Consider the following 12268-nt stretch of genomic DNA (forward strand, 5'->3'; position numbering starts at 1 on the left):
GGTTTGAAAAGCTGGCAAGTAGCTTATTTGGATTTATTTATTTATTTATTTATTTATTTATTTTTAATTTTTTGTTTAATTTTTTTATTATGTTATGTTAATCACCATACATTATGTCATTAGTTTTTGATGCAGTGTTCCATGATTCATTGTTTGCGTATAACACCCAGTGCTCCATGTAGAATGTGCCCTCTTTAATACCCATCACCAGGCTAACCCATCCCCCAACCCCCTCCTCTCTAGAACCCTCAGTTTGTTTTTCAGAGTCCATAGTCTCTCATGGTTCTTCTCCCCTTCTGATTTCTCCCCTTCATTCTTCCCCTCCTGCTATCTTCTTTTTCTTCTTCTTTTTTTTTTTTAACACATAATGTATTATTTGTTTCAGAGGTACAGGTCTGTGTTTCAACAGTCTTACACAATTCACAGCGCTCACCATAGAAAGATTTTATTTATTTATTTGTGAGAGAGAGAGAGTGCATTCATGAGTGGGGGGAGGGGCAGAAAGAGAGAGAAGAAGGAAACTCCCGGCAGAGGAGCCTGATGCGCGGTTGGATGTGAGGCCTGATCCCAGGATCCTGGGATCACGACCTGAGCTGAAGGCAGACATTCAATTACTGAGCCACCCAGACGCCCTGCTTATTTGGATTTTAAAAAGATTTACATATATTTCAATAGAGAAAAAATTACAGTAAATTTTCTAAAGTAAATGATGAAAGAAAAGGGTAGAAGCAGTTTCTCATTGCCCCAGGGAAATTATTTTTTCATTTTTAGACTTGTATGTATCTTTACTTTTCCCCCAGAAACAAGCATTTTTTAAAACCATTCTTTGTGTATTATTCCAGAAGTGTCTCTGTATATACAAATGTGGGTATAACTAAGGGATAAATTCCTGGCATATTAATTTTTCTATAAATGTTTGTTGAATCAGAAACATTCCAGGCTTTGTTCTCAAGGCTCTTTATAATCCAATTTAGCAAGAAGGAATCAGGGAAAGCTTTATGGAAGGAGAACTGAACTACATCTTAAGAATGGGTAGAGGGGTGCCTGGGTGGCTTGGTTGGTTAAGTATCTGACTTTGGCTCAGGTCATGATCTCAGAAGGAGAGGGTCCGCTTGTCCTCTGCCCCTCCCTGTGCTCGTGCTCTTTCTCTCTCTCTCTCTCTCTCAAATAAATAAATAAAATCTTAAACAAAAGGAATGGGGAGAATTGTGATAGGACATTTAATGACTTTTCAATTATTTAAAGCGATTTTACAAACTTCAGTGCCTAAACAAGTATAAAGATTTGCAATTTGGGTGGGTATATGGGAGCTCTTTAATAAGATGATTTACTAGCAAGAGAGTCCTTATCTTTTTTACGTGGACTGGCAGAAAGCCTCCACACAGGAACACATCATTAAGGATGAATGGCAGAATGGAATTGAAGTTAGTCTTACTTGGGACTGTTATGTCAGTTTGATTAGTCAGTAAATCAGTGTATTTTGTTTAGTTCAGGAGCTTATAAATTCAGCTTTCTTATTAGCAGCAATTAAGACATTTTATAGCACTTACCTGGGGGGGGGGAATAAGTACTTTTAGGTCTAAGAGATTTGCCTTAAAATGTCTTTTTAGTAAAAGCTTGTTTCTTTCTTAGGGAAATCACATTCCTAAGCTCATATCTTCCTTTTTTAAAGAGAGAGCTAATAGTAGTGCTCCTTTGCTACAGTAATGAAATTGGAATTTCCAGCCCACATTACTAAACACTATATTATAGTGTCTATAGCAGGAAAACAGTAGACAGTATGGCTTGGAAACCAAATCTGAAGGAACCATAATGAATACCAAGCCAAGAAATTTGGACTTTTTTAAGTAAGGTATGTTTGATTAGGAAAAGGAGATAATCAAATAGATGTAGGAAGATTAATCAGCCATGAGATTCAGATTATTTTGCAGGGCTGCATGGATGGAGGCAAGAAGAATCAAGAGATTTTTTAACATTTCTAGTAAGAGGTAATAAGACTGCTTGAAAATGGAAAGGGAAGGGATATATAGAAAGAAGGAAGAATTGACAGTTGTAACTCTAAAGATTGAGAAAGGAGAAGTGTCCCAGAATGGCTTAGATTTATTTCTTACATTTAAAAAAATTAGTAAAATATCATTTTATTGGTGTTTGGTCCTGTGAATCTCAGGTATAATTTAGAGGAATCTGTTTTTGCTCTAATCAAAGTATGGGGAATGGAAAATTTTAGACTTCTTTGGTATTAGGACATGGTTTGATGGAATTTGGTTAGTGGTGTCATCCCAGTAGAGTGCCATGCTTTGCTCCTTAGGATGTTGATTACTGCTTTGTTATAGAGAACATTGTACAATAGCCATGCTTTTCCTAGAGTTTGGCACCTATAGCTTTTGTTAATAGCAGGTATGTTTACTATTAAGTTTAAGATTTAGGGTTGCTTAAGTCCAGCCATGGATATTATTTACAAGCATTATTTGCACATTTTAGTATTTATAGTAGATTTGGAAAGGCAGGAAAAGCGGCAGGCACTTATATTTTGAAACCTCATTAAACTTTATGCCATGAGTAGAATTACAAACTTGTTTTCTGAGAACAGTTGAAAAGGAATGGTCTTTGTAAGTTCTAAACACAAACTTTTTGTTGAAGATACTGTGAAGAAAATATTACCAACATATTAGTTTTTATAGTAAGTATACTTAATGTTTAAAAGAAATGGCAAAAATATCTCACGTCTTCTTTGAAAAATCTGGGGCTGTCTTCATGATCATACAACCTGTGCAGTTGCATAGGGCCCCATAGTTATAAGGATCTCATATTTAGTTTCATGATCTGAAGTTGCTGTCTTGAAATTCTGAATACATTTTGAATAAAGAGTCCTGAATTTTCATTGCATTGAGCCTCCCAAATTATGTGGCCTGTCCTGCCTAACTAAATTTGGTTCCTTTCAGATTGACTTGTATTCTGCTTAATTCCCTTCACCTGATCCCAGCTCACTTTTAACATGTGAAATCCAAGATAGAATTGCAATTAAAGTGAAGCCTGCTGATTTAGGTTGATCACTGACATCTAAGCAGTTTTGTTAGCCACAAACGACCACTTGAAGTTAAGTGAATAATTTAGCAGGCAACATCTGAAAGAACAAAGACCAAAAGCCCCGTAGCAAAGGAAAAAAAATGAAAAGCAATGAATAGATATGAAGTGCCTGCCAGCACTGACTCCTCTCCATACCTCCTATAAGCCATTCAATTGGCGTATGTCATATCCTACGATGAAAAAGCAGCCTGTACAGATGTATATAGTGCAGATGCATGGATCTGTCATGCAGCTGCCAGAGGTTATATTTGTTAAGCGGCCTGCCAGTAGACATGAGTTTTGAAGAAGGGTAGTTTTTTGTGGGAGGTAGATTAATCTTACATGTTTCACAGTGAAACCACGTTGTCTTGAATAAGGTCCAGTGGCTTCTTCAATGCCTAAAATGAGCCTGACCATATTTTTCTTTTCACATTACTATCTTAGTTGTGTGACCATTGGGTTAGTGGATAAGGTCAGCTTACAGGGAGAGAGATGGAGGCCAGAGGCAGAGTGGGAACTCTGGTGATGGATGAGGCAGTGTAATAAGATTCTGCCAATGGGTACATGACCCAGGGACTGAGAGAACATCAGTTGAGCCCAACTGACCTCTTGATGAAAAACAGATGAGACACATCGTATTGAAGGAGGTGAGAATAGTCTGTTTTATTTGACATTTTCTAATATTGAAGATTTTCCAAGTCTGAATATTCCTAATTTATAAATGTAGGGCTTAAAATATTTGTAATAAAGTATAATGTATATGGTGTTTAGGTTACAGTTGTCATTGAAAAGGTGATTAATGAGGTTTGGAGTGATTAATAAGGAAACAGCAATAGACTGAGCATCATTATCTATCTGGTACATGAACTGTGGACATCTTTGGAATAATGAAACAGCAGGAGTGGCTTGAGCTGGGAGAGACATGAAAGTTTTGACCTGCTGTAGAACGCCACTCACTGGTCCTCATCATAAAGCAAACAGGCCACAATTTACCAAAGAGTCTCCTCACAACCACTTATGTTAGAGGGAAAATCACATTCAGTGCTGATGCAGATGCTGTATCAACCAAGAATCCTGGCTCTGAAGGAATTTTGTGCTTTCTTGGGGTAACATCAAATTGCTTTGCCTCACTATAAAAACGGAACGTTGGGTTCTCTTTAATCAACTTCCATTCCTTCCCATTTCCTTGACTCATAATTCTTGAGGATATTTTGAAATTTCCACACACTTTTTCCTTGCCAGATCTTCAACTATGGGCAGGCATGGCCATAATTAAATTAAATTTGGAACCCTTTAAATTTAATAATTTCTCACCCAAACTACAGAAATAGAATCCTGTTCATTTTTACCTAAATTAGTTTTTATTGACACCTGATACTTCCTTCCATTAGCTATCCTGATATATATCCCTTCTAGTCTCTCTCTAGTTAGGACACTCCTTTCAAGCACTGATTTTGGTTTTTATATTCAATTACTTTTTCTTTTGTTGGCAAGGCAAAGGGAGAAAGAGTCCTTACCACAATTTTGCTTAGCATTCATAATGGTAAATTAATGGTTTAAGGCATCCTAATTAGAAAAGTCTGAAATGGAGTCCAGTGATGGAATTTTCCTTCATGGCATTATGTACTGCTAAATTTAAAGCATATAGTTTATGCTATTTTATACCATATCACACGGCATAAGATCAGTATCTAATTGAAAAATAGTCTGGTTATGTAGATGCATTCTTTTAAAATTAAGTTTGTTTTTAATGTTGTTCTGCATCCCATTCATCAAAGCTATGAGAATGTTGTAACATTCAGAAAGGGACATGTTAGACAACTGCAGTTTTTAAAAACAAAAAAAACAGTGGCCTTTTAAAGTCTTCTATAGCACCCTTTTACACTGTTGGTAGGATTGTAAACTGGTGAAGCCACTCTGGAAAACAGTATGGGGGTTCCTCAAAAATTTAAAAATAGAATTACCTTACAACCCAGCAATTGCCCTACTAGGTATTTATCCAAAGGATACAAAAAGACACATTCGAAGGGGCACATGCACCCTGATGTTTATAGCAGCATTATATATATATAGCAGCAACAATAACCAAATTATGGAAAGAGTCCAAATGCCCATCGACTGATGAGTGGATAAAGAAGAGGTGGTGTGGATACACACACTCACACACACACACACGAATATTAGTGAGCCATCAAAAAGAATGAAATCTTGCCATTTGCAATGATGTGGATGGAGCTAGAGTATATTATGCTAACTAAAATAAGTCAGTCAGAGAAAGACAAATACCATGTGATTTCACTCATATGTGGAATTTAAGAAACAACAGGTAAACAAGGGAAGGAAAAAAAGAGAGGTAGACAAACCATTAGAGACCGTTAACTATAGAGAACAAACTGGAGGGAAGTTGGGTGGGGGACGGGCTAGATAGGTGATGGGTATTAAGGAGGACTCTTGTGATGAGCACTGGGTGTTATATGTAAGTGATGAATCACTAAATTCTACTCCTGAAACCAATATTATACTCTATGTTAACTAACTATAATATAAATAAAAACTTGAAGCAAAACAAAAGTCTTCTTTAGTGATGAAAGCTGGATTTTTTTTGGCTGAATTGTCAGGTACTTTGTAATCGTTCTCTTATCACCTAAATATTCTGCTGAATCATTAAACACAGGAGCATGTTGGTTTCATTATAGCCAATGTGCATGACACAGGAGCTTTAGCAAACTACTTATTCACGTTTGTTCTTCTCACCTCCTTTGCTTTCCTTTCTCCTCCCTTCCCCCTCTCCTTTTTTCTCAGTCCCCTTTTCCCTGCCATCCTTTCCCCTCAATCTTTCTCCCCCTTCGCCTTCTTTGCATCTCCCTTCCCTCCCTGTCTCCTCTCCTCCTCCTCCTTGTATTTCACATATTTTTTTTTGCCTTAATAGAATTAAAAATCTAAGTTAGATTGATTAAGCACCAAGATAAAAAATAAAGCCCTTTGGTAAAATCTCCCAAGAGATCATTGAATAGCAGATGAATGATCCTGGTTTAACATTTTTCTGACCAACTTCTGAGTATGTCATTATGTAACTAGTAAAGCAAAAAGATCTAAACAGCAGTAAGTACATAATCAGTTGATTTTTTTTTACAGGTATTCTTAATTTGGAAAAGACATTAAACCAGAGACTGACGTTTCCAGTTACACATGTACACCCTATTATGAACAGCACTGGAACTATTCTTTTTGAATAAAAAAAGAGAAGGATATAAAATGGAGCAACATGCATTAAACTGTGGAATAGGTGAATGTTCTCTTTGGTGGTCCTGTCCATCTTTCCTTTCAGAATTCTTTCTTTCTCAGGGTGTCTGTTCTCTCTTTTCCCACCAATACCCAGTGTCACCCAAACCTTGCATCCTGCCCTTTCACACTGTGATTCATGTTATCTGGAGCTGTCTCTTTTTCTTACTTTAACTAACTTATTCCCAACTAGTCATAAGGGAAAAGGACTTGATAAAATAAGGCCTGAATGACTGACAGTAGATTATAATGCTGTCCTCCTCCAGTGCTTTCTCCAAAGTAACCTGCCAGTTGAGGGAAATAGTGCCTTTAATCACAATCAGTCCGTCACTCTTGGTATAGATATAGGCACCAATGGCGGTTCTTTGTTGTAGGAGAGTTTTTCTAAGCAACAAGTGGTAGTACAGAGGTACTGGTCTCTTCTTCCTGCATCACTGTCTTTTATCTAGTGAAACCCAGCCAAGAGGATATCATAAAAAAAAAAAAAAAAAGAATCTTATGTGGAAAATAAAATGAAAACCAATTTCTGGAGCTGTACTGTCCAATGTAGTACCCACTTGTCAAGTGTAGATACTTGAATTTGCAGTTAAATCATTTGCAATTAAATAAAAGTTAAAATTTAGTTCCTTAGTTGCATTAGCTACATTTTAAGTGTTTAATGGCTACATGAAGCTGGTGGCTATTGTATTGGCATTTGTAGATAGAGGAAATTTTCATCATCACAGAAGGTTCTTTTGGATACCACTTTAGAGTATACTTTGGAGTCAATACAGTTTCATTCCAACTTCTTATCAAGACTATAGTCTTTATGGAAAATCCAGAAATATAATTTTGTGGCACTTATAGGTTAATACATTTCTAAATACAGATTTTTATTTTTTTTTAAAGATTTTATTTATTTATTTATTTGAGAGAGAGCGTGAGAGGGGGGAGGGTCTGAGGGAGAAGCAGACTCCCCGCTGAGCAGGGAGCCCGATGCGGGACCCGATCCCGGGACTCCAGGATCATGACCTGAGCCGAAGGCAGTCGCTTAACCAACTGAGCCACCCAGGCGCCCTAAATACAGATTTTTAAACACAGTGACTTGAACAATTTTTTTTTTTTTTGTAGCCCAGTTAACTAGAAAATTACTTAGAAATGTTTGAGTTAATTTATATTTAACTGTATATTCAACTCCAGAAAAATACCAGATTCTTAACTCTTTTCATGCTAAGAGCATCTCTAGTTGTTTGTAATAATATTCAGAATATTACCCCCCAAGTCTCTAAAGAGCTACATTCTAGAGAACATGAGGAAGGAGTTAGGGACCATATCAAGAACATCTGAAGGATGCTATTATTGAGGAATTGTCATCACCTAACAGTCACATTCCCACTTTCAAGGGATTCTAGGGCAGATGTGACTTTGAGAGTTTTACTGTTATTAGGTATGACTGTGCTGCATTGGCTACTCTTTTTTTCTATGTTCTACTATGCACAATCCACCTGTGAATCCAGGGCTTATACTTAACATGTTATTTTTCCCAAAGGACATAATTATAGACAGAAGTAGAAGGTAGAATCAAACAGAAATAGAGCACAAATGGGGTTACTTATTTTTTCCAGTTGCCCCCTGTGTACCTTTTCTCTTCTTTGTCAGTGAGTTGCTTTCTGGGAGAACTCTACAGGCATAACAACCTACATAAACCTTGGAAAGGGCAGGAAGTATCCAAATGTTTGCTTGAATTTTGCAGGTTTGTATTGTTAGGTTGCAATCAGTAGAACACATGAACATAGAAGGTAGAACACATATGAAATTACTGAGAAAATTAAGAATTAATGCTACTTAAATATATTGGAGCATATGGTATGTTTTTAGTGACAATATTATTGCGTATAAAAACTATCTATATTTTCTTTAAGTTCATTGTGAACAGAATAAATGAATCATCATTGCTGATGTATTTGTAGAATTTTTTTACACATGGTTTAAAAACAGGCCATAAGTAGAGATGACAAACATGTAAACACATGTTACCAAGTAGATAATCAATAACAAAGACATAACTTGCTCCTTTGTTACAATATATTGCCTCAGTCAGCAATATTCTGGTAAGAAGAGACTAAGATTCATGCAGTATTATATTCAATATTACAACAAAATCAACATCTTCTTGGAATTTTACAGTTCTTTTAAAAAGAGGTCTTGAAAATTGAAGAATTCTTGAAAGTTTATTTTATTTTTGATATAACCAGATAAAAACTGAAGCAAACAATTCATGATATGGTGCTGTGCACAGACTGAATTGCTGAACTCTGACATAAATATGTCGAGGAGAAGAGGTTACTACCTCAGGTGAAATGAATTAGATGACTGACATTTTTATTGGTGTTCTGGTAAAGCCACTGTCATAGTATTCGCTGGGCTATTTAAATGGTCTGCACTCATCATTTAGAGGAAAAATTTTAAGGTAGTCTGTATATACCTAATTTAATTTATAAGTATATAGGATTTCTTTCTAAAATATTTTCTTTTATATTAATACATAACAGAATGTTAATTATGTGCATTTTTATTTAATATAGCTGAATAGTTAACTTTGTGTGTATAACTTACACTAATTTACCAAAACAGTATAAATAATATTTGTTGATCATTTTGCTAATTTATAGTTTATTTCTTACATTTTGCCTTCTTTTACAATTTTTATATCTAAAGCTTCCATTCTTTAGTTTCCTTAAATGGAAATGCACTAAAATAATGGATATTCTAGACAAAGGAGAGCCTGTGAGTTCTCTTAATAGCATTTTCTGTTGGTAATCATAAGGAGAAATTTTGTTCCATTTTTATCACTCACTCTGAAGATTGATAATGTAGTTGCTTGAGGAACATTATTTCTGCTATGTGGTTATTATTTCTGCTGCTCCCAAATTGAAACACTTGCATGTGGTTTTGTGAAGAATGCTGGTACTTGATTATAATCATAGCTACATCTCTTTTGATAGGCAATTTCACTTTGGAGAATAGGTGTAAGATTTTTTAGTGTTTTCAATATAAATCGGATCAATCTCATCATAGAATATAGAGTGTGTGAATGACGAATAGGGTTTATTACATCATGTTTATTAAAATACAGAAAACTTTTTCCAACCTTATTGATTTTATGCTTTAGCTTGTTTAAGATTTTTTATAACTTCCTATATTCCTGGCAAGGCATGGCCAAAGCCTAGTTCAGAATCTGAAGCACGTTAGATGATTAATAAATCTTTGCAGAAAGAATAACTCTCTGATACATATCTGTAGTATATAGAATATTCTGTTTTAGGAAGTGTAGCTTCCTTCTGTTCATCAGGAATAGGTTGTAGTACATATAAAAGTAAAAGTAGTATTAGCAAGGAAACTATGATGTGGGATCTGTCCCACCAATTATTAAAATATGTTATAAAGCTACATTAAATCCAATCCAGTATGATGGGTGTAGGTTTTATTTCCCCCACTCTAAAAGGAACAAAATAAAGTTTTAGGCAGTTTAAACCACTTTCTTAATGTGAGTGGAAGGCCAAGTTTAACACTCGTGTTTTGTTTTTTTTTTTTTTTTTTTACTTCAAACCTCCACTAAAAAAGAGAGCCCTGTAGAGAACAAACTGATGGTTACCAGGGGAAAGGTGGGGGACATATATTAATGAAATATATTTGTAATGTGAAACCCAACATAGCTTTAGTTGAAATCTTTCAAACTAATTAATATGAAAACTTAGTATCACACTTAATTCTGGTAAAGAAAGGAAGGATTATTTTTTCTATTACAGTTCCAAAATAATTTGGTTGATATTTAGAATCTAAGAGAATAATAAATATTTGATTAATAATTGTCATTTTTTAACAAAAATTAAGAATTTGAATTTTTGATTAGCATGTAGTTTTATAAGTAATACACAATTAGGCTATTATCAAAAAATTAAAACATTGGCCACCACCCCAGTCTGGATTCTTTTCAGAGATAACAAGTGCTATGGCATTGGTGTGTTTCCTTTAGATCTTTTAGTAGGCTTTAATATATTTATGTGTTCTCAGGGGAAATCTGAAGTATGGTGTGCTTGTTTTTTTAATATATATGATGTGATTGTACATATTATGCTACAACTTTTGTTTTTTATTCTACAATATATTCTGGCAATCTCTCCAGCTTATTTTATATGGAATCACCTCACATTGTTTACTTCCAAATACATATAGAGCCATGATCTCAGTATTCTCAAAAGCTAGCATTTATTTCTGTGTTTCTCAAGGCCACAGAGTTTCCTTTCACCATAACTCATATTGACTAAAATAACCTTATATTATATGTTCTTTCCTGAAAGATAGGTTTTAGGCAGCAAAGAAAAACAAAAATGATCAGCAACGTTAATTTAAACTACAGCTACTCCATTGAAAGATTTATACATTTTAAGTCATTCCCTGTATCATTATTTGGGCTGGTTATCACACTCCCAGTCTATGGGTCATATACCTCTTTTATAAATTTTTAAAATACATATGAGTGTGCCAAAGATTTTGCAATTTAATTTTGATCATTCTTTTGCAGGTTCTGATTTTACTATACTCCTATAGATAAACTCAATATATATTTTCTTTCTGATTGCATGGACCTCTTCTCTGCCTTTCAGGCAGTTTTCTGTGTCTTACTCAATTTCAGACTGGGTGCTTTGGCTTCTTATTTTAGGGGTAAAGTCCATCTCTTCCTTTTGGCTTATTTTCAAATGTCACAGTCTTCTACCTCTTGCTCTAAGTTCCATATAATTATAACTCTGATGCCTACTCAAGACCTGGTAACATAAGATCTGGATATGGTTACCTCTAAACTTTCAGTTTCGTGTTCTGTGGAAATCCAAAGCCCTCCCTGAGAATCCTGTGAATTCTCTGGAGCTGTAGTTATATGTTTCTGTAATTATTTAGTTAACATTTGTCAGTTCCTCTAGGCCATGAGCCCTTTGAGGAGGACAAGGATGCTCTCTATTCCATTACCAATCCCTAGCACAGTAGCTAATATCATAGTAGGCTCAGAAGAGGGACTGAAAATGTAAGGAAGGAATAATTGAAGATAACCTGAAGCTTGAGATCAGAGCACAGAAAATTGGTCTTGAAAAGGAGATGGAGAAGAGGAAAGGAGTGTGTGCGGGGGGGGGGGGGAGAGGGAGAGAGAGAGAGGGAGAAAGATTATCCTGAAGACAGATGAGAAGAAAAAAATGGTTGAAAAGTGTGTTGAGAGAGAATTGAGTGGAGTTGTATACTAGGTGGTTGAATCTGAGCTTCCCCAGAGTAGTAGGAAAGTACATGGATTGGAAGTTTTATAAAGTTAGAGTAGTATTATAAATCTTCTCTTTTAAGAGTATTATTAGATAAATTACATAATCTTGCTTACCTTCAATTTTAACATTTATAAATTAATAATACTTCACGAGGAGTTTGGTGATGATTAAATGAAACAATGAAAGCAGAATTGCATAGTAGTTATAACATGGAATTGGAAATAGACTGGACAGAATCTTGCTTCTGCTACTTACTAGCTGAGAAATCTTGTACAAGTTACTTTAGAGTCTTCAATTCTGAATAGTATGAAGAAAAATGAGGAATCAAATTCCCTAACCAAAGAACTTACAAGATGTGATGAACGAGATGAGAATATGAAGGCTGATAATAACATAGATAAATTTACCCATAGCTAATGAGCCAGGATTCAAACCCAGGCTAACTGCTCCCCTGAGTTATACCTGGTCTCATAATCACTAAGCTATACCATCTCCTAAATAGAAGTAATCTACGAGAAGACAATGAGGTTAGGCTCTTTTTTGAAAAAAAAAAAAAAAAAGAAAGAAAGAAACAAATAAACATCTTGTCAGCAGAGTGTGAGAGAGGTAAGTATATATTGAGCAAATCCTAG

At 35.2% G+C, this 12268-nt stretch overlaps 1 protein-coding gene across 1 annotated transcript in view; it reads left to right on the plus strand.

The window, feature by feature from the left end:
* Positions 1-12268, plus strand: part of CTNNA3 (catenin alpha 3) — a 1824697-nt gene that overhangs the window by 447171 nt on the left and 1365258 nt on the right. The window lies entirely within an intron of this gene.

The sequence above is a fragment of the Eumetopias jubatus genome, unplaced genomic scaffold (genome assembly GCF_037043125.1).
Source record: "Eumetopias jubatus isolate StellerSeaLion01/CBP00866 unplaced genomic scaffold, mEumJub1_p1.0 scaffold_17, whole genome shotgun sequence".
Classification (NCBI taxonomy): domain Eukaryota; kingdom Metazoa; phylum Chordata; class Mammalia; order Carnivora; family Otariidae; genus Eumetopias; species Eumetopias jubatus.